This window comes from Bolinopsis microptera, chromosome 9, assembly GCF_026151205.1.
Source record: "Bolinopsis microptera isolate Bmic1 chromosome 9, MBARI_Bmic_1.0, whole genome shotgun sequence".
Lineage (NCBI taxonomy): Eukaryota > Metazoa > Ctenophora > Tentaculata > Lobata > Bolinopsidae > Bolinopsis > Bolinopsis microptera.
In genome coordinates, this window is record NC_087080.1 from 294,423 (window position 1) to 314,811 (window position 20,389).

At 35.8% G+C, this 20,389-nt stretch overlaps 1 long non-coding RNA gene across 1 annotated transcript; it reads right to left on the minus strand.

Annotated features, from left to right (window-relative positions):
* Positions 1–501: 501 nt before the first annotated feature.
* On the minus strand, positions 502–13,670 carry LOC134821060 (uncharacterized). The gene is made up of 4 exons (XR_010160964.1): positions 13,163–13,670; positions 13,029–13,130; positions 9,693–9,746; positions 502–637 (listed from the first exon to the last, which is right to left on the minus strand). It is a non-coding gene; the product is annotated as an uncharacterized LOC134821060 (long non-coding RNA).
* Between the last annotated feature and the right edge of the window lie 6,719 nt (positions 13,671–20,389).

A 20,389-nucleotide genomic window follows, 5' to 3' on the forward strand; every position in this document is an offset into this window, starting at 1 on the left:
AAAATATTTATTCGTATTCAAAATATTTAAACGTATTCAAAATATTTATTCGTATTCAAAATATTTAATCGTATTCAAAATATTTAATCGCATTCAAAATATTTAACCGTATTCAAAATATTTCATCGCATTCGAAATATTTATTCGTATTCAAAATATTTAATCGTATTCAAAATATTTAATCGTATTCAAAATATTTAATCGCATTCAAAATATTTAATCGTATTCAAAATATTTATTCGAATTCAAAATATTTAACCGTATTCAAAATATTTAATCGCATTCAAAATATTTAATCGCATTCAAAATATTTAATCGCATTCAAAATATTTAATCGTAATCAAGATATTTAATCGTATTCAAGATATAATATAATATAATAAGTCACTGAAATATCAAGCACTCTGGAAGTGTTTGGATAATCGTATTTAAATATTGTTCACGTTTCCCGTTATACTGACAAGGTTCTACTTCTTAATTGTTAGTTGGTTTGAGATTCTAAAAATTGTGTGGATACTGTGCTCTGATTGGTTAGTTTGTGTCACGTGGTGTGAATACTGTGCTTCTGAGATTCTGTATCCTGGCACCTTCCTAACAGTTCTTCTGATAAACTTTTCTTATCCACAGAGTTGCCAAACTGAAATAGTGGCTGTCTGATTTTGGTGCTGTTACAGTGGGCTCTTACTAATTCGCTCGGCCAAAAATTTCACGTGACTTTGGTTTTTATGGTTTTGCAGCCGCGTGGGGGGGTACCAATGGCATAAATGGCATAATGGAGAATTGGCCAAACAAAATTTCCATTTATGCCATGAAATTTCTATGCCATTTGATGAATTTTATGCCATTTGTCTCCATTCTATGCCATTCGAAATATTAAATTTTAAAACTTTGAACTGAGAATTTAATAACGAATAGTCTGCACCCCACTAGTATTGTCCACCTTTATCTCTATTTGTTGTACTGACCCTGGTCATTAGAAACACCCCTAAAAGTTCGTTTTTTGACAAAAAATTTAAAACTTCTGTAATTTCATTTCTGTTTTAGTTACGCATTTGATTTTTGGTATGCGTATAGAAAATCGACACGGCTTTAAAATGAGATGTTCGGCGACCTCCTAGCTCACTCACTAGACTCAGTAGGAGTGATTTAACTGCGAGGGACAATTGAGGCTAACAAATTAGCCTCACCACTTTCAAAAAAGAACTTTCTCATGTTACGTCCATGATATCCAAGTTGCAAGTATAATCCATAGTGATTATACTTGATCGAGATCTAAGCTTTAAATATTCGAGGTGAAAATGAGGCTAACCACCTTTTGAGAGGGTGAAATGAGGCTAACAAGTATACTTTTGTGTATATTTTCGAGTTGGTTCGGTATTGTGACTATCTAATATGTCAACAATAAAGATTGATTCATCCTCTTCAAACTCAACATTTCAGAAATCGCCGAGTCTACTTGTAGGAGGCCAAAATGAGGCTAATAAATAATTCGACCGCATTTTAACTTTAATGTACGGAAACAGGTTAACAGCTCACACGTTACTTGATATCCATGTTGCACATGAAATTCCTTGGGATTATATTTAATCGCTATTTAAGCTTCAAATATTCGAGGTGAAAATGAGGCTAACCACCTTTTGAGAGGGTGAAATGAGGCTAACAAGTATACTTTTGTGTATATTTTCGAGTTGGTTCGGTATTGTGACTATCTAATACGTCAACAATAAAGATTGATTCATTCTCTTAACTTCAAACTCAACATTTCAGAAATCGCCGAGTCTACTTGTAGGAGGCCAAAATGAGGCTAATAAAAAAGTCTACCGCATTTTAACTTTAATGTACGGTAACAGGTTAACAACTCACAAGTTACTTGATATCTATGTTGCACATGAAATTCCGTCGGATTATAGCTTCAAATTTTCGAGGTGAAAATGAGGCTAACCACCTTGTGAGAGGGTGAAATGAGGCTAACAAGTATACTTTTGTGTATATTTTCGAGCATGTTCGGTATTGTGACTATCTAATGTGTCAACAATAAAAATTTATTCATCCTCTTCAAGCTCAACATTTCAGAAATCGCAGAGTCTTCTTGTAGGAGGCCAAAATGAGGCTAATAAATGATTCGACCGCATTTTAAGTTTTAACTTTAATGTACGGAAACATGTTATAGACCCACTATAAAACTTGTAATTGTAGCCCGAAGGTTATTGAGACTTTATCGAAACTTATGTGAGGTTGGATTGACGCTACCTTCCCTCCTTGAGACAAAATTGAGGCTAACAGATACACTACGCAGACAATTGTCACTGTGCCAGCTATCAAGTAGTTGCTGAGCAGCAGCAGCAGTTAGATGAAGAAAATGAAGTTGAGGAAGGAAATGTATTAGAGCTGTTGGCTAGAGTAGGCCCCTTGCTTCTATGGAGCTCTCTGGCCAATTGCTCTGGCAATGCTCTCCATGGGGCCATGTAATATCACATGATCTGATATCATGCCAAATTAGAATCTAAACTATAAAGTATAATAAAAATGGAACTGTTTGAGAAAAAACATTTTTCGTTACTTGGAAAGAGAATACTTCCCTAATGCTGAAATCGTCACTTATTACCTTGGAAGTGATCAGAATGAGCAGCTGTTTGCATTTATTCGGGTTTCTTTTTCATCTGGTCGCTCAAGAAATATGGATGCGATAACTATGGCCCATGGAATGGAGAGAAAGAATGTGTACAGTGCTTTATCATTACATGAAGACACATCTGCAATTGCACATGCACGTGGAAGTACAGTTTTGCATCCTACAGTTCACCTCAAAAAGGTTAAATCTACAGGCCAGAAAGCAGAACGAGTGAAATGGACTGGTGGTATGATAAGCCTAGGCAAGTTGGCAAAAACGCTGGACAGGGCATCGAGGGACTGCATTCGAGAAGGGAAAAGAAACAATTTCCCTGTGTTCGCCGCAGTCGCAGATCCTGAAGAACAGAGTGGGAAGCCAATCGTCCATGGCCAAGAACTTTCTTGGGAAGCTTTAGATGATGAAGCTGGATGCCTCGAGGATGAGGACGACTTAGCTTATGAGGTAGAACCTGGAGTTGATGATTGTGATGATGGAGAAACGATATCAACAGATAAATATGGAACACTATCCTTCCGGTCTTTTGAGACACTCACGCTCAATGGAGGAAGAAGCACTTTATCAACAAAATCTCGTCTTTCAAGATTCAAGGGGGACGCGTTTGGAGTGTCTTCTGATGTTCGCATATACAATCAACCTGAATGCGGATGTTCAACAGTTTTGAAAGCTGGCAGTACAGAAACTCTTAAAGTCTTCAAATCTCAGCAGGACTTTGCAACAGGAGTGGTTAGATTTATTTCTTATAAGTCATGCCCGATGAAGTACTACTGCCAGGAACATAGCCTAATCAATGGATCTCCTAATGTTTGGCTACTCGTCGAAGACAAATACATCAGATGCATTGTTCCTTGATGACATTCAAAATCGTTGTGTTGTCAATGTTTGTATTCTGTACATTTTGAACTTCTCACAATTTGCTTTTCTTGAATAGTGAAATGTTTGGTATATATTTGATATAATACATTTCTATTTTCTTTATTTGTCATATGAATCTTTGACTTTAACGATCATTCCAAGCGTTATAAAGCACGAAACATGTCTCTTATTCAAGTACTAATAATATTTGCGAATTTAAAGTCATCCTAAAGGTCAAATATGAAGACCTAAATTCATGGCATAAATTGGCATAAATGGAGAATTGGCCAAACAAAATTTCCATTTATGCCATGAAATTTCTATAAAGCAATGCAATGAAAGGCATTAGTTTGGTCAAATCAAACGGAACATATGCTATCAGACTTTCAACTGACTAAGGCAGGGTTAAGACAATCTCGACGCTAGCAACGATCCCCTTTTACATAGTTCCACTAAAATGATAATTTAAGATTAAATATGTATAGTAATAGGTAAATAAAGAAAATGTAATAAAACGGTAGGGATAAAGTATACCGAAACGTAGTCGACACGTCATAAAACGAACTGACCCAATAATTAAACTAATAGATCTCCCGCGTAATCTCCCGCGCAATTCTAGAACTCCGATTTGCGCCGTTGCAAAGTTATTATAAAACTAAATTCAACACGTGCAACAAATATTGCGCAACAATAGAAATAGATGCCAATAGGTCAAGCTATGGCATTAATATATTTCCACACCCAATACCAAACTTATTCTTTAGCCCATGCCTCTTTACCACAGATAAGTATATTTTACTAAGACGATCCCGTCTAAAACCCAACTCAATTAAATCATCAGTAAATTTCAAAACCCTATCAGAAAAAGCAACAACGTTATTACAGATCCTAGAATATCTCACAACCTGTGAACAGTACGTGCCATATAATACACTACTAGCTTGATTACTCATCAAAGGTTGAAACTTAACCACTTTAAAACCAAACTTATCCCTTTTATCATAAACTCTACAAGAAAACTTCCCCTCTCTATTTATCGAAATATCAAGATCTAATACATTGGCGGCACTATCTACTTCATTTTCCTTATTAAGAGTAAGTGAGTCTGGATATATTAACTTAAAATATTCCTCTAAGTAACCATCAGAGTTAAGGGTAGTAATATCATCTATAAGTCTAAATGTATTATTTAACTTCTTTACAATATAGTATCTATTTTTATACGTACTATCTAGGAAACTGTTCTCAAAATACCAAAGTGTTAAGTTAGCAATATATGGACCAGGGTTGATTCCAATAGGTACACCGATATGTTGCCGATATAAGATCTCTCCTACTTTAAAGTAACAATTATCCAGTAGAAACTCAACACATTTAATCAACTTAACTTCATCAAAAGCCACAGTCCCATCTCTAAAGCTATTTACCCAAGCAGACCCTTTATCGTAAACAGCTATAAACTTCTTCCTACTATTCCTAAAGGCTAATTTAACAGTAAACTTGAGAGCATCCTTGATATCTTTATGGGCTAAATTCGTGTATAAAGTAGAAAAATCAAAAGTTTGGATGTTTCTCGCTAAGCTATTATCATTAATTTTATCTAAAGCTTCTAAAATCGGCTTATTATTCAAAATGACCTAATTCCTATTAACTCCTGTTACTTTAAACAACATGTTAGTATATCGGCAGATCTCTGAATAAACAGCCTTTAAGGCTAAAGAAATCTTTACTGCCAAGGGCTTAATACTACAATTAGCATAAGAAATAACATACCTAAACTTTAAAATTGGCTTATGAAATTTAGGACTCGAAAACATGTGAGGCAAATTATCAATATTAGAATCTACTTTTATCCCAACGTCTTCTATGAACTTGAAAATATCTCTGTTAATATCACGAACATCATGTTCCCCACTAACATCATCAATACCCTCATTAGATTGACACTCTTGTATAATATCACTTAAATAATAATGTTTACAAATTATAGCGACGTTCTTAGTTGCTTTGTCCACCGGACATAAAACAAAATACTTTCTAATAAACGCTAATTCTTCACAAGCTTTATCATTACTAAACACAGATTTCCGTTTAAGCTGTTTAGGATATTTCATTTTAAGAGCTTCAGTATTCTTCTTAACAATATCACTAAATTCATTAAACCAACCATTTAAACATGCACTATCGATTTTCTCTTTCCTACTCCAAGGTTTTAAGATTTCTTTAACATTATCTATTACGGAATTACAATTCTTATCAAAATCAATCGTTTTAGGTTCTTTATAAGAAGGACCTTTCTCTAGCAGACTTCTCAAGGCGTCGTGCTTTACAAAATTAACATCCCCAGTCACAACATGACCACAATCCTGATTTACGAAATCAGTAAACATATGACATTTGCATTCTAAAGGTTCAGTGTCTCCCTTAACAACGTTATTATAATTAAATAACTTCTTAGAAACATTATCAGTACCTTTATATACAACAGTAGGTTCCTTAATGTTACAAAAATTAACAAACGATTTCAAACTAGGAGATCTAAAAACTCTAGGTAAATTTAACATTTCAATACCCTTGTTCACAAAATCAATAGAACATAAAACTTTAGGCTTACGGACGCTCTTACTTTTATCAGTTCTCGAGTTAAAAGGTCTAATTTTATAAGTGAATAAGTCCATTATAATACAATGTATCTGAGATCTACTAGGGTCTAGGTTATCAATTTGAAAAACTTTATTTAAATAGCTCTCTTTAAGTTTAACTAGTGTAGACTTATTTAAAGGAAACAATAATTTACGTAATAAAATATTAATATCACTGTGAAATGGTTCACCAACTAAACGTAGTAATTCACCCAAAATATTGTCAATATCAAACTGAGATAAATCGCTTTGCTGTCTATCAGCCCAGGATCTCTTTCTAGAACTATCTTTACATGAAATAAATTTAGCATATTCACAATTATAACTATCTTTATTAGCTAAACTATCAATCCTATCATTAACCCCATAAGGAAATTGTGTTTTAAGTACTCTGATCCAACGATCTTCATGTCCTTTCCTAATTTTAGAAATATTTTCATCAATAACAAATTTAGTAGAATTAGGACGCTTAACACCAGTTCTCCCCGTACCTGCAAGTTTCTGAATAATTTGAACACTAAACGAATTACAATTAATAGATTCTAAAAAATGCTGTCTCAATCTAAAATTTCCCGAATTTCCAGTAGGATTCGTAGTCCCACGGTGTTGCGACATACGATCCTTAAGTTCTTGCCAGGGGTGTAGGAAGAGGGGGGGCAGGGGGGGCCATCGCCCCCCCCCCATGAAATCTGGGCAAGGGGCCAAAAAGGGCCAACTTTTTAATTTAGGCTTCTAAAAATTTTTGGGAAAAAATTTTTTTCCCCCGTAAATTTTTAAGTCAAAAATTTTTTAAGTCAAAAATTTTCCAAGTTTTCTTGAAAAGTACTTTTGTTCATGTTTCATGCTACCCTGATCATTATGAGCCAAAAATATTTTTTTCGGTTTTCGAAGTTCGATATACGATTTTGGACTCGAGGGTTCCCCTTTGTAATGCGATCTCGGAAGGCAGGCCTCCCCTTCGCAATACGAGCTCGGAAGCGGGAGCTCTGCTTTCAGAGGTACGTATCGAGAATGACTCGGACCGAAAATTTTCTGAGTCAAAATTTTTCAAAGTTTTCTTGAAAACTACTTTTGTTCATGTTTCATGCTACCCTGATCATTATGAGCCAAAAATATTTTTTTCGGTTTTCGAAGTTCGATATACGATTTTTGGACTCGAAGTTTCCCCTTTGTAATGCGATCTTGGAAGGCAGGCCTCCCCTTCGCAATACGAGCTCGGAAGCGGGAGCTCTGCTTTCAGAGGTACGTATCGAGAATGACTCGGACCGAAAATTTTCTGAGTCAAAATTTTTCAAAGTTTTTCTGGAAACTACTAAATTTGTTCATGTTTCATGCTACCCTGATCATTCTGAGCCGAAAATATTTTTTTCGGTTTTCGAAGTCCGCACCTACCCTTCGATATACGATTTTGGACTCGAGGGTTCCCCTTTGTGATTCGATCTCGGAAGGCAGACCTCCCCTTCGTAATACGAGCTCGGAAGCAGGAGCTCTGCTTTCAGAGGTACGTATCGTGAATGACTCGGACCGAAACTTTTCTAAGTCAAAATTAAAAAAAGTTTTCTTGAAAACTACTTTTGTTCATGTTTCATGCTACCCTGATCATTATGAGCCAGAAATAATTTTTTCGGTTTTCGAAGTTCGATATACGATTTTGGACTCGAAGTTTCCCCTTTGTAATGCGATCTTGGAAGGCAGGCCTCCCCTTCGCAATACGAGCTCGGAAGCGGGAGCTCTGCTTTCAGAGGTACGTATCGAGAATGACTCGGACCGAAAATTTTCTAAGTCAAAATTTTAAAAAGTGTTCTTGGAAACTACTTTTGTTCATGTTTCATGCTACCCTGATCATTATGAGCCAAAAATATATTTTTCGGGTTTTTTTTCCTTACCCTCGAAATTCAGGCTTTGGCGCGAAGCGCCAAAAAAATTTAGAATTTGGCCCCCCCATGAAGAAAATCATTCCTACACCCCTGGTTCTTGCACAGTCTCTCCTACATATTGAGAATTACAACATTTACAGCTCAAAAGATAAATAACATTAGTACTTTTACAATTAATAACTTTTTCTTCTCCAACATCAAACTCAAATATACAGTCAAATTTAGTCCCAGATACAGATGACCTAAAGTCCGTACAAAACACCATATCAGCACAGGTTTTACAGCGACGAGAGCAGCGAAGGAAGGACACATCCTGTGACTTAGAAGAAGCAGCAGCAGCAGTAGTAACCATAGACATCAAAACCATCAGAACCAAACCAAAAGACAGGAAGAGAAGCCAGACAACAATGAACCATCCAAATTAACAAACAAATACCAGTCTCCAGAGTTATCCCTCGGCCAGAGAAATCTCTTAAGCACAAGTTCCAACTCCGATGCTTATAAAGCAATGAAAGGCATTAGTTTGGTCAAATCAAACGGAACATATGCTATCAGACTTTCAACTGACTAAGGCAGGGTTAAGACAATCTCGACGCTAGCAACGATCCCCTTTTACATAGTTCCACTAAAATGATAATTTAAGATTAAATATGTATAGTAATAGGTAAATAAAGAAAATGTAATAAAACGGTAGGGATAAAGTATACCGAAACGTAGTCGACACGTCATAAAACGAACTGACCCAATAATTAAACTAATAGATCTCCCGCGTAATCTCCCGCGCAATTCTAGAACTCCGATTTGCGCCGTTGCAAAGTTATTATAAAACTAAATTCAACACGTGCAACAAATATTGCGCAACAATAGAAATAGATGCCAATAGGTCAAGCTATGGCATTAATATATTTCCACACCCAATACCAAACTTTGATGAATTTTATGCCATTTGTCTCCATTCTATGCCATTGGTACCCCCCCAGCCGCGTACAAAACGGTTTTACATAAACCCTAATCCCAACCCTAACCATAACCCCGAAGCTAACCATAACCCTTACCACAACCCTAACCCTAACCCGGGCCCTAAACAATCGAATTCGTATTTTACTAGCCTGTCACGTGACCAAAACGGTTTTTTGCCCATAACTCTCCAGGGAAGCATTTTAACCCTACGTCATGGGGGGTGATTCGGAATCAGCGTCCAAAAATACACCGATCCAAATCACTTTCATGCCGAAAGGGCCTTTTCAGAAGAATTTTCTTAAAATTTGGGCGAGCGATTTAGTAGGACTAGGAGCGGTTACAGTGTTATGTTTTATCTTTATAAATATATATCTACTATAATTATATAGTTTCATAATATTTAATATAGTATGTAAGTATGTATTAGTAATATTATAAATATATATCTACTATAATTATATAGTTTCATAATATTTAATATAGTATGTATTAGTAATATTATAAATATATAGTTACATATACAATATAGTTTCATAATATTTAATATAAGAAATTTAAAAACTAAGCTTTTAATATTGTCGTTATGACTTGGCGGGAAGTTACGTAAATCATGATTTTTACTCTGAAAAATTAAATCTAATTATAAAGTATTGTAAACCGTATTTTATAGGTATACAGATAAATATTATTTTACTTAAACAATTGCATTTAAAATTGATGAATAATTACCATTTTGTCTGTAAAGTGGACTACGTAAACACCCCTTCCAGTATTCCCTAGACTCTGAAATAGTATGTACTAGTTAGTAGTGTTAGTAGAACAGATAAATCTACACCTAATATAATTTAGAACATTAGCAAATCGGATGTTATTGAACATTGCGTGAACTAAACATACTAGATTCTAGAATAATAATAAGTTAGTCTCCAGCGTCTAATTTAGTCCTAATCCATGGACTGAAACATACCAGAGGTAATGCTAACACTGCAACAAGTAGTGTATACATTACCCAGAAGTAATGCTAACACTGCAACAAGTAGTGTATACATTACCCAGAAGTAATGATAACACTGCAACAAGTAGTGTATACATTACCCAGAAGTAGTGCTAACACTGCAACAAGTAGTGTATACATTACCCAGAAGTAATGCTAACACTGCAACAAGTAGTGTATACATTACCCAGAAGTAATGCTAACGCTGCAACAAGTAGTGTATACATTACCCAGAAGTAATGCTAACACTGCAACAAGTAGTGTATACATTACCCAGAAGTAATGCTAACACTGCAACAAGTAGTGTATACATTACCCAGAAGTAATGCTAACACTGCAACAAGTAGTGTATACATTACCCAGAAGTAATGCTAACACTGCAACAAGTAGTGTATACATTACCCAGAAGTAGTGCTAACACTGCAACAAGTAGTGTATACATTACCCAGAAGTAATGCTAACACTGCAACAAGTAGTGTATACATTACCCAGAAGTAGTGCTAACACTGCAACAAGTAGTGTATACATTACCCAGAAGTAATGCTAACACTGCAACAAGTAGTGTGTACATTACCCAGAAGTAATACTAACACTGCAACAAGTAGTGTATACATTACCCAGAAGTAATGCTAACACTGCAACAAGTAGTGTATACATTACCCAGAAGTAATGCTAACACTGCAACAAGTAGTGTAAACATTACCCAGAAGTAATGCTAACACAGCAACAAGTAGTGTATACATTACCCAGAAGTAGTGCTAACACTGCAACAAGTAGTGTTTACATTACCCAGAAGTAGTGCTAACACTGCAACAAGTAGTGTATACATTACCCAGAAGTAATGCTAACACAGCAACAAGTAGTGTATACATTACCCAGAAGTAATGCTAACACAGCAACAAGTAGTGTATACATTACCCAGAAGTAATGCTAACACTGCAACAAGTAGTGTATACATTACCCAGAAGTAATGCTAACACTGCAACAAGTAGTGTATACATTACCCAGAAGTAATGCTAACACTGCAACAAGTAGTGTATACATTACCCAGAAGTAGTGCTAACACTGCAACAAGTAGTGTATACATTACCCAGAAGTAATGCTAACACAGCAACAAGTAGTGTATACATTACCCAGAAGTAATGCTAACACAGCAACAAGTAGTGTATACATTACCCAGAAGTAATGCTAACACTGTAACAAGTAGTGTATACATTACCCAGAAGTAATGCTAACACTGCAACAAGTAGTGTTTACATTACCCAGAAGTAGTGCTAACACTGCAACAAGTAGTGTATACATTACCCAGAAGTAATGCTAACACTGCAACAAGTAGTGTTTACATTACCCAGAAGTAGTGCTAACACTGCAACAAGTAGTGTATACATTACCCAGAAGTAGTGCTAACACTGCAACAAGTAGTGTATACATTACCCAGAAGTAATGCTAACACAGCAACAAGTAGTGTATACATTACCCAGAAGTAATGCTAACACTGCAACAAGTAGTGTAAACATTACCCAGAAGTAATGCTAACACTGCAACAAGTAGTGAATACATTACCCAGAAGTAATGCTAACACTGCAACAAGTAGTGTATACATTACCCAGAAGTAATGCTAACACTGCAACAAGTAGTGTATACATTACCCAGAAGTAATGCTAACACTGCAACTAGTAGTGTATACATTACCCAGAAGTAATGCTAACACTGCAACAAGTAGTGTATACATTACCCAGTAGTAATGCTAACACAGCAACAAGTAGTGTATACATTACCCAGAAGTAATGCTAACACTGCAACAAGTAGTGTATACATTACCCAGAAGTAATACTAACACCGCAACAAGTAGTGTATACATTACCCAGAAGTAATGCTAACACTGCAACAAGTAGTGTATACATTACCCAGAAGTATTGCTAACACTGCAACAAGTAGTGTATACCTTACCCAGAAGTATTGCTAACACTGCAACAAGTAGTGTATACATTACCCAGAAGTAGTGCTAACACTGCAACAAGTAGTGTATACATTACCCAGAAGTAATGCTAACACTGCAACAAGTAGTGTATACATTACCCAGAAGTAATGCTAACACTGCAACAAGTAGTGTATACATTACCCAGAAGTAATGCTAACACTGCAACAAGTAGTGTATACATTACCCAGAAGTAATGCTAACACTGCAACAAGTAGTGTATACATTACCCAGAAGTAGTGCTAACACTGCAACAAGTAGTGTATACATTACCCAGAAGTAATGCTAACACTGCAACAAGTAGTGTATACATTACCCAGAAGTAATGCTAACACTGCAACAAGTAGTGTATACATTACCCAGAAGTAATGCTAACACTACAACAAGTAGTGTATACATTACCCAGAAGTAATGCTAACACTGCAACAAGTAGCGTATACATTACCCAGAAGTAGTGCTAACACTGCAACAAGTAGTGTATACATTACCCAGAAGTAATGCTAACACTGCAACAAGTAGTGTATACATTACCCAGAAGTAGTGCTAACACTGCAACAAGTAGTGTTTACATTACCCAGAAGTAGTGCTAACACTGCAACAAGTAGTGTATACATTACCCAGAAGTAGTGCTAACACTGCAACAAGTAGTGTATACATTACCCAGAAGTAATGCTAACACTGCAACAAGTAGTGTATACATTACCCAGAAGTAATGCTAACACTGCAACAAGTAGTGTATACATTACCCAGAAGTAATGCTAACACTGCAACAAGTAGTGTATACATTACCCAGAAGTAGTGCTAACACTGCAACAAGTAGTGTATACATTACCCAGAAGTAATGCTAACACTGCAACAAGTAGTGTATACATTACCCAGAAGTAGTGCTAACACTGCAACAAGTAGTGTATACATTACCCAGAAGTAATGCTAACATTGCAACAAGTAGTGTATACATTACCCAGTCACTAAGGAGATCTATATTTGAATTGAAATTTATTAATACATGTTTAATATAAGACACAATCAGATGGTTATTAAAAAGTAGATTTAAATAATTAATCTCACAACATTCTGCACGTTTTTAACTTACCACTTCACCAGATATTTCGTTGCACGTGCAGAAACGCTGTTTTAGTTGAACATCTGGTATCCGTCTGGTATCTGATATCATCTGATCTTCTAGACATCTGATCTTCTAGACATCTGATCTTCTAGACATGTCACATATTGTTAGATGATTTCACTGTTAGAATAAGATAATAAAACTATTGACTATTCTGCAGTATTATGTATATTTGAAATTAGAAATTAGAAAGATCTTTACAATTGAACACTGATTAAAACCGAAGTTTTAAAAGGTAATTAGTTATCTTATTAATTAATTGTCTAATTAAAGACAAAGTAATCAAACACAAGTAAAACGTTTAAATAACGAGTCTGTAACATATGCTCAGATACAGTTAGAAAAGTAGTAGTATTCAACTGAATATACACATAATACACCAACAATAAAGCAGTAACGTTCACTGTTCACTCATATCACGAACATACAATTGGTAAATACATTAGAATCGTGGAGAAAAGCGACATAACAAACGTAAGGTAAATTTATAGAGATAAGTTTGATTTCTATCGATGGATAGATGGAAGAATTTCAGAAGGTGCACGCGATGTACCCAGGTCAAATTAACCAAAATAATTGGTATGTTTATAATATTATAGATAGATCATATCGACAAAAGGGAAATAGGTTGCCGATAGATCCAAATAAAAGCAGACTCGACTCTGAGATCTGGATACCACCATAATATTACCTTACATGGTAGCGTTACCATGGTAACACTCTTGGGAGAGATATAGACGCGGTAAACAGATTGAGTCTAACACGTGACATTGATTAACCAATCAGCTTCCGGCATTACCAATCTCAGTCACGTGTCTTAACATCTAGCCAAATACATTATCAAGAGGGGTGATTAACATAATAATGTAATTAACATAATAATGTTATTAACATAATAATGTTATTAACATAATAATGTTATTAACATAGTAATGTGATTAACATAATAATGCAATCAACATAATAATGCAATCAACATAATAATTTAATCAACATAATAATGTTATCAACATAATAATGTTATTAAAATAGTAATAACATAATAATGTAACTAACATAATAATGTTCATTTGCACGCGGAAATAGTTTTGGGTTCTGGGTACATTCGAGATATTCACTGTTCATATTATAAATTAAAACTGCTGCACACCAATAATGTAGTAATGATGTTACCTTATTACTAATAAAGTAATATAAGTGCTAATAAAGTAATTTCATTATCAATAAAGTAACATCATTTCTAATAAAATTATATCGGTATCATTAACTACTGAGATAAAGTAATATCATTTCTAATAGAATTATATCATTATTACCTAATTATTACCGATAAAGTAATATCATTACTAATTATAGATTACACAATAGAACTTCAAGGTGTGGTTTATTGAATATAAGACAGAAAATATGGCATTATGTAAGTTTCTAAATACTTATTTGTAAATATCTAGTTAGAATGGAGAAGTTATGTAAATCTAAAGAAGCCGTCCACAAATTATAATCCTGACAGGAGGAGGAGGTGGACCACATTTTACCACATTACCACATTACCACATTACCACATTACCAATAAACTTCAAACATTGTATGAACTGACAAACTAAACTGCTGAATTAACAATATCTTGTCCTGTTTCTATGGTAACAATATCTTGTCCGACAGGCTGATACTTTGTTTGTCCTGATGTTGAATTCCTCCTGTTTCTATGGTAACAGTTCCTCAGTTCCGCAACTTTTCTAGTTACCCAGCCGTGTTTTGGGGGTGTCTTAACCCCGTTGATGTGGAAATTAGAGTGTTTCTCATCGTACAGCACAATAGTAGTGTCAGGAAGGTTTGATGCGTTATTATTGTAAGGGTTCAAGTACACTGCAAGTCTTTCTTTTTCTGTTATCCACTTCTCAATATCCTTTATACATTGAGCTGAACCCCATTTTCCATAGTGGTATTTAGTAAGAATCTCAGTGGGAGCTGTTTCACACCAGGCAAGAACCTTATTTTCCCATTGCTGCTCTTTTAATGAAAAGTATTCTTCGCAGAGGTTACTGATCTGTTCAACCAGCTCATCATTGAGAATGTCACATTCAGTCGCATCAGTGTACTTGTTTTCTATTCTAACTTTCAGTTTGTTGCACGCTGGTACGAGATTAGGACTCAACTCATCGTCCCTGATATCTTCAATACTGCGGAACACATTTGAACCAATCGCTCTACACCTCGAGATAAGCAGCTTGGGGTCCACTTTTTCAATGTTCTCAATACCAGGAAATGATTCTAACAGATGAAGATGAATATTGTCGTACTTTCTCACTTTAGTAATGAGCAAATCCACGTCCTTACGACGCAACTGAAGATTCTCAGCAAGATTCTCAGCATCACTAATTGAGGGCGAGAGTCTCCTGTAACTGCTATTAAATGGTCGAGTAAAACAGTTTCTAAAATTCTTCAGAAAACTTGATCGTGAGCAGCAATTGCTCTGACTAACAGGTTTATCTTTATCTGTGTGTTCCCTACCCAACATGCAGTCATAACAGGGATCTAGAACTTGGAGTCTGTAACTATACTGATTGGATGAGTAGACTTTTGTGCTGTTTATCTTTGTTGCTTTTTCAGTTACATGACAAAATTGATGTGTTTTCAGGACCTGGGATTTATATCCAAACTGCTTCAACCTGGGGTTGATTGAAACCGACAATAATTTAGATGTCTTGTCTGGATTAAGAACTGTAAAGTACAGCATATACATTGCACCAGATATGAGAAATAGTGCCAACGATACATACACCAAATCCATTATCCATCGTTTAGAGTTGAGAGTGTTTGCTAAAACCGTGACAGTTATCACTTCTAACAGGTGAAACACATAAATCAAGAAGAATTGTCGACTTGATCTCAGATGATAAGTGCTTGGAACACTTCCTGACACCAGATCTATAGGATGTCGGAGGCTCACTATAAAGGATTCACTCCATGATAGACAGAACACTAGTGCGCAGCGTCCAATCACAACAAGTTTACTGTTTCTGTTACTGCCTTCTTTCAGAATAAAATCCTTTATCACAAATTTTCTTTTTACCATCGAAAAGTCATAAGGAGACTGCCACTCGTGATGAGATAGTAAGTGAGTAGCAGAAGATAACAATATGTGAAGCAATACACTGATGTTAAAAATCCACATAGTTTCATTATCACGCATCACGCTGAATAGAACAAGGCACATGATGAGTCGTGAATTAAGTGAGAGCAATACTCCTATGAACGACACTAGTTTCTGACATGTCGTGAGGGCTCCAGGAGAAATGTCTGCACTCCTGCACAACTCTTCAAAACTTGCTACTTTATAGCAGAGTGTTAGTATACCATATACAGTTGACAATAGGGTAACAATTTCATCCGATCCCAAACTAAAATCAACATTACTTTTGTTGTTGTCGATAAATTTATACAAAATGATACCCTTGATAAGAGTGCAGGGCACATTCTCTAGGATCTTCTCTTGAGTGGAGACTCTTCCAAAATGAAATTTATTAGTTATGATTGTACTCAGCAATTTACTCCGATGAAACACCAGCTCAAAAGCTGTTATGAGGGGATGCAGCTGTAATACTGTTAAAATGTTCAAGATGGTGTGTTTTACGCTGTCAAACCTCCAAGGACAAAATAACTTCATTATTCGTCCTCTGTTTGATCCCTGTAAAGATATCACAGGATCAACAGTTATTATGCTCCAGCATTGAATGTAATACCGTAAAACAGATTGATAATTTAAATAAATCAAAGGTAAAATACTAAATAAAAGTAAACAATAACCCTCATACCGTGTGCTTAAAGTAGCATCATTAACAGCGTTCAACCCTACTTTAATGTCTAAAACAATGTCTACAATATATAGAGCAAAAAATTTCAAGATATTTAATATAAACAGTGTGTTGACCAAAACACAGTTATGTCGCTTTTCTCCACAACTTAAGTACGTATTTATCAACTCTGCAGCAAGTCTAGATAACTCACTGTCAGTGTCTAACTCGGCGATTTCCTTCAAAGAATGTGTGTGTGGAACTAACAATGCAGCAACTTTAGCAGGGTGGTTGCATGTGAGTTTGGTGACAATAAACCGTAATATCATGATTTTGTACTCAGAAGATAACACATCAGATCTGATCCGGGAGATACACGTGTCTATGAGTTGTTTGGTGGAGAAGTGCTCATGTAAAGCCATGCTCCCTTGTAACATGTTATCAATACAACGAATAGTGCTCTCCAGTACCTTCACATTACTGCTTGTTTGGAAAATATTTGTCACTAGTTCGGGTATATCTCCGTACTCTGTACTGTTAGCTATTAACTCACAGATATCCACCCTATTACAGATACTGTTCTGTAAAGTTACAAGTAACGTAACCATCACAGTGTCATCTTCACTCCACTTCTGTAGTAGTTTAGATATAAGGGTTAGTACTCCCTCCCCAACAAGGTGGTCAACATGTGAGAGATCACCGTTATCGTATGCAACGTAACATAGAGTCTCTGATATATTGCACATAACCTCACTGTCAGTGCAAAGTTCCCATGTTGTTATCAAATGTTTCATTACACCACTTTTAACCAGTGAGCTTCTTACAGCTGTATCTCCTAGATCAGCTACTCTACTTAGCACATATGTCAGGTTTCTACGATACACCTCCTCAGTATTACTGTCGTACTGTTCAATAAACTTGTTGATAAATTCAGCTGAAACAACCTCTCTGATTACTTGTTTTTCAAATTCTTCTTCTCTACCAGGTATCGCTTTTATGTTACTAGCTAGCTTTACAATACCGCCCTCAGTGAACATTTCATTTGTAGGTGGTATTAACAGTTGTAATAGCTCACTTTCCTCAATACTGCCCAGGTATTTATTTAACAGTATCGCAGCATTTACTCTTAACACACTATCACTCCCCGTCTTGGCTAATTCTTTCAGTGGTTGAGAGTAAGGAATCAGAAGATCTTTCATTTTATCAGTATTCGTGTTTGCTAATGTACATATTATACCACACAGCAGGCACTGCTTACTATCACTGTTTAGTGTAGTTGATTGCAGGTGTCGGAAAGCTGTGGTAAAGAAGCTTGCGTGTAGAAACACTGTGTGAAGTACATCAATCCCCAGTACTAAAATCCTGATCACCTTAATAGTCTGCACAATAACACTGTCACTGGAAGCTGTTTCTAATAACTCTTGTAGGAGTAGTGGTATATTTCCGTACTCTGTACTGTTAGCTATTGACACACTGATATCCTTCCTATTACAGGTAATGTTCTGTAAAGTTCCAAGTAACTTAACCATCACAGTGTCATCTTCACTCCACTTCTGTAGTAGTTTAGATATAATGGTTAGAGCTCCCTCCTCAACAAGGTGGTCAACATGTGAGAGATCACCTTTATCGTGTGCAATGTTCTGTAGAGTAACTGATATATTGAACATAACCTCACTGTCAGTGCAATGTTCCCATGTTGTTATTAAATGTTTCATTACACCACCTTTAACCAGTGAGCTTATTACAGCTGTATCTCCTAGATAAGCTACTGTTGCCATCACATATGTCAGGTTTCTACGATACACCTCCTCGGTATTACTGTCGTACTGTTTAACAAACTTGCTGATAAAGCTAGCTGAAACAACCTCTCTGATTACTTGTTTTCCAAATTCTTCTTCTTCATCAGGTATCGCTTTTATGTTACTAGCTAGCTTTACAATACCGCCCTCAGTGAACATTTCATTTGTCGGTGGTAATGACAGTTGTAATAGCTCACTTTCCTCAATACTACCCAGGTATTTATTTAACAGTATCGCAGCAGTTACTTTACAACTTGTGTCCGAACTTATTATTTCTCTAAGAAGTTGATGTTTATTTCTCAGTATATCAACCAATCTAGGCTGGTTTAATGAAACAATATCTTCACCTAGTGACATCTCATAAGAACATATCGTGTAGATCAAGGAAAGTATTCTCTCAGCTATATCATCGTTACTTTTCCAGGTCTCCAGCAGGTATATCACTTTATCATAAAGACCCTCCTCAGCAATGTCTGACAAAAGAACCCTGTTATGTTTGGAACATACATCTCTTAAGACTGTCACTACGTTTGTTATGAGATCTGCATCTGTTGAGTGAACACAGTCTGTAAGGATGAGCCTCACTATACCTCTATGAACTAGCTCCTTTAAATCTTCCTTATCACCGAAGTATCCGACCCTTCTCAAAATGAAAGTTGCATCCCTCCTAAATTGCAACTCCTCATTACTCTTATACAAATCAACAACCACACTGTAAAACTCAGTTTGTTTCAGCTTCTTTACCACATCTGGGCATACTGTGTCGTTCTTATCATCAGGAACTGAGCGAAGTTTGGTAGCGAGAGAAGATATTTCCTCTTTTGTACCAAGTTTACTATTTATAGTAATCATCTTACCTGGTTCTTGCTCTGGATTGTCTATTCTTATCAGACTGTTCTTATCTTCGACTGAAATGTATTATAAAAAGTTTTCACATTTATAAGATTAGAAATGCGCCAGTCGACAGCTTTACTCGAAGATATTTAAAATCAGTTATGTTTTAATTTCTCTTCATTTAGCTCCGCACTGTAGAAAGTGTGGATGTTATTTGACAATTGACAATGACAACAAAGTTTCAAGTTTTTTCTAAGCGATACTTTTCACCACATCAAAAATATAGATCACATTAACCAAAGTTATGAAAAGTCATACTCATAGCATGGGCGTAAAACGGAGCTACCTTATCGGATTTTGTTTGAGCGGACATAAATTGGACGCCGGAGGCCCAAGCGTTTTTTCTCGTCGATAAAGGGCGACTTAAGTTGTCGTAATTTATTAATCATCTTAAGAATATTGCTTTGACAGAGCAAATTGGCACAGAATGCAAGTTTTATAATTCTGTTTCTTTAGAGAAAGAATGGATAGCAGCGTTGTGTTTACACTATCTGTTATTTAGAACTTTGGTATATCTATAAGTATATAATATTTTAAACTCGAAAAAACATTGTATCACGTGGTGACCCCCACGGTCGTTTCACTATAGTCTTCGTGCGCGGCGGGTCATACAACGTATGACAAAAAAAACACTGATAATTTAAAGGTTAACTACGTCGTTGCGTAGCAACATCAAGAGATTACACGTGCGCGAGCAACCACAGTACAACACAGGTTAGCAACGCGCGTCGCTGTGTTTTATAACCTGCCTCATAAGTGCGTCATAACTACGTCATAACTAGCTCACATTACAATTACGCTATGACTATCCATAACTTTGGTTGTGATTGATGTTTTTTGA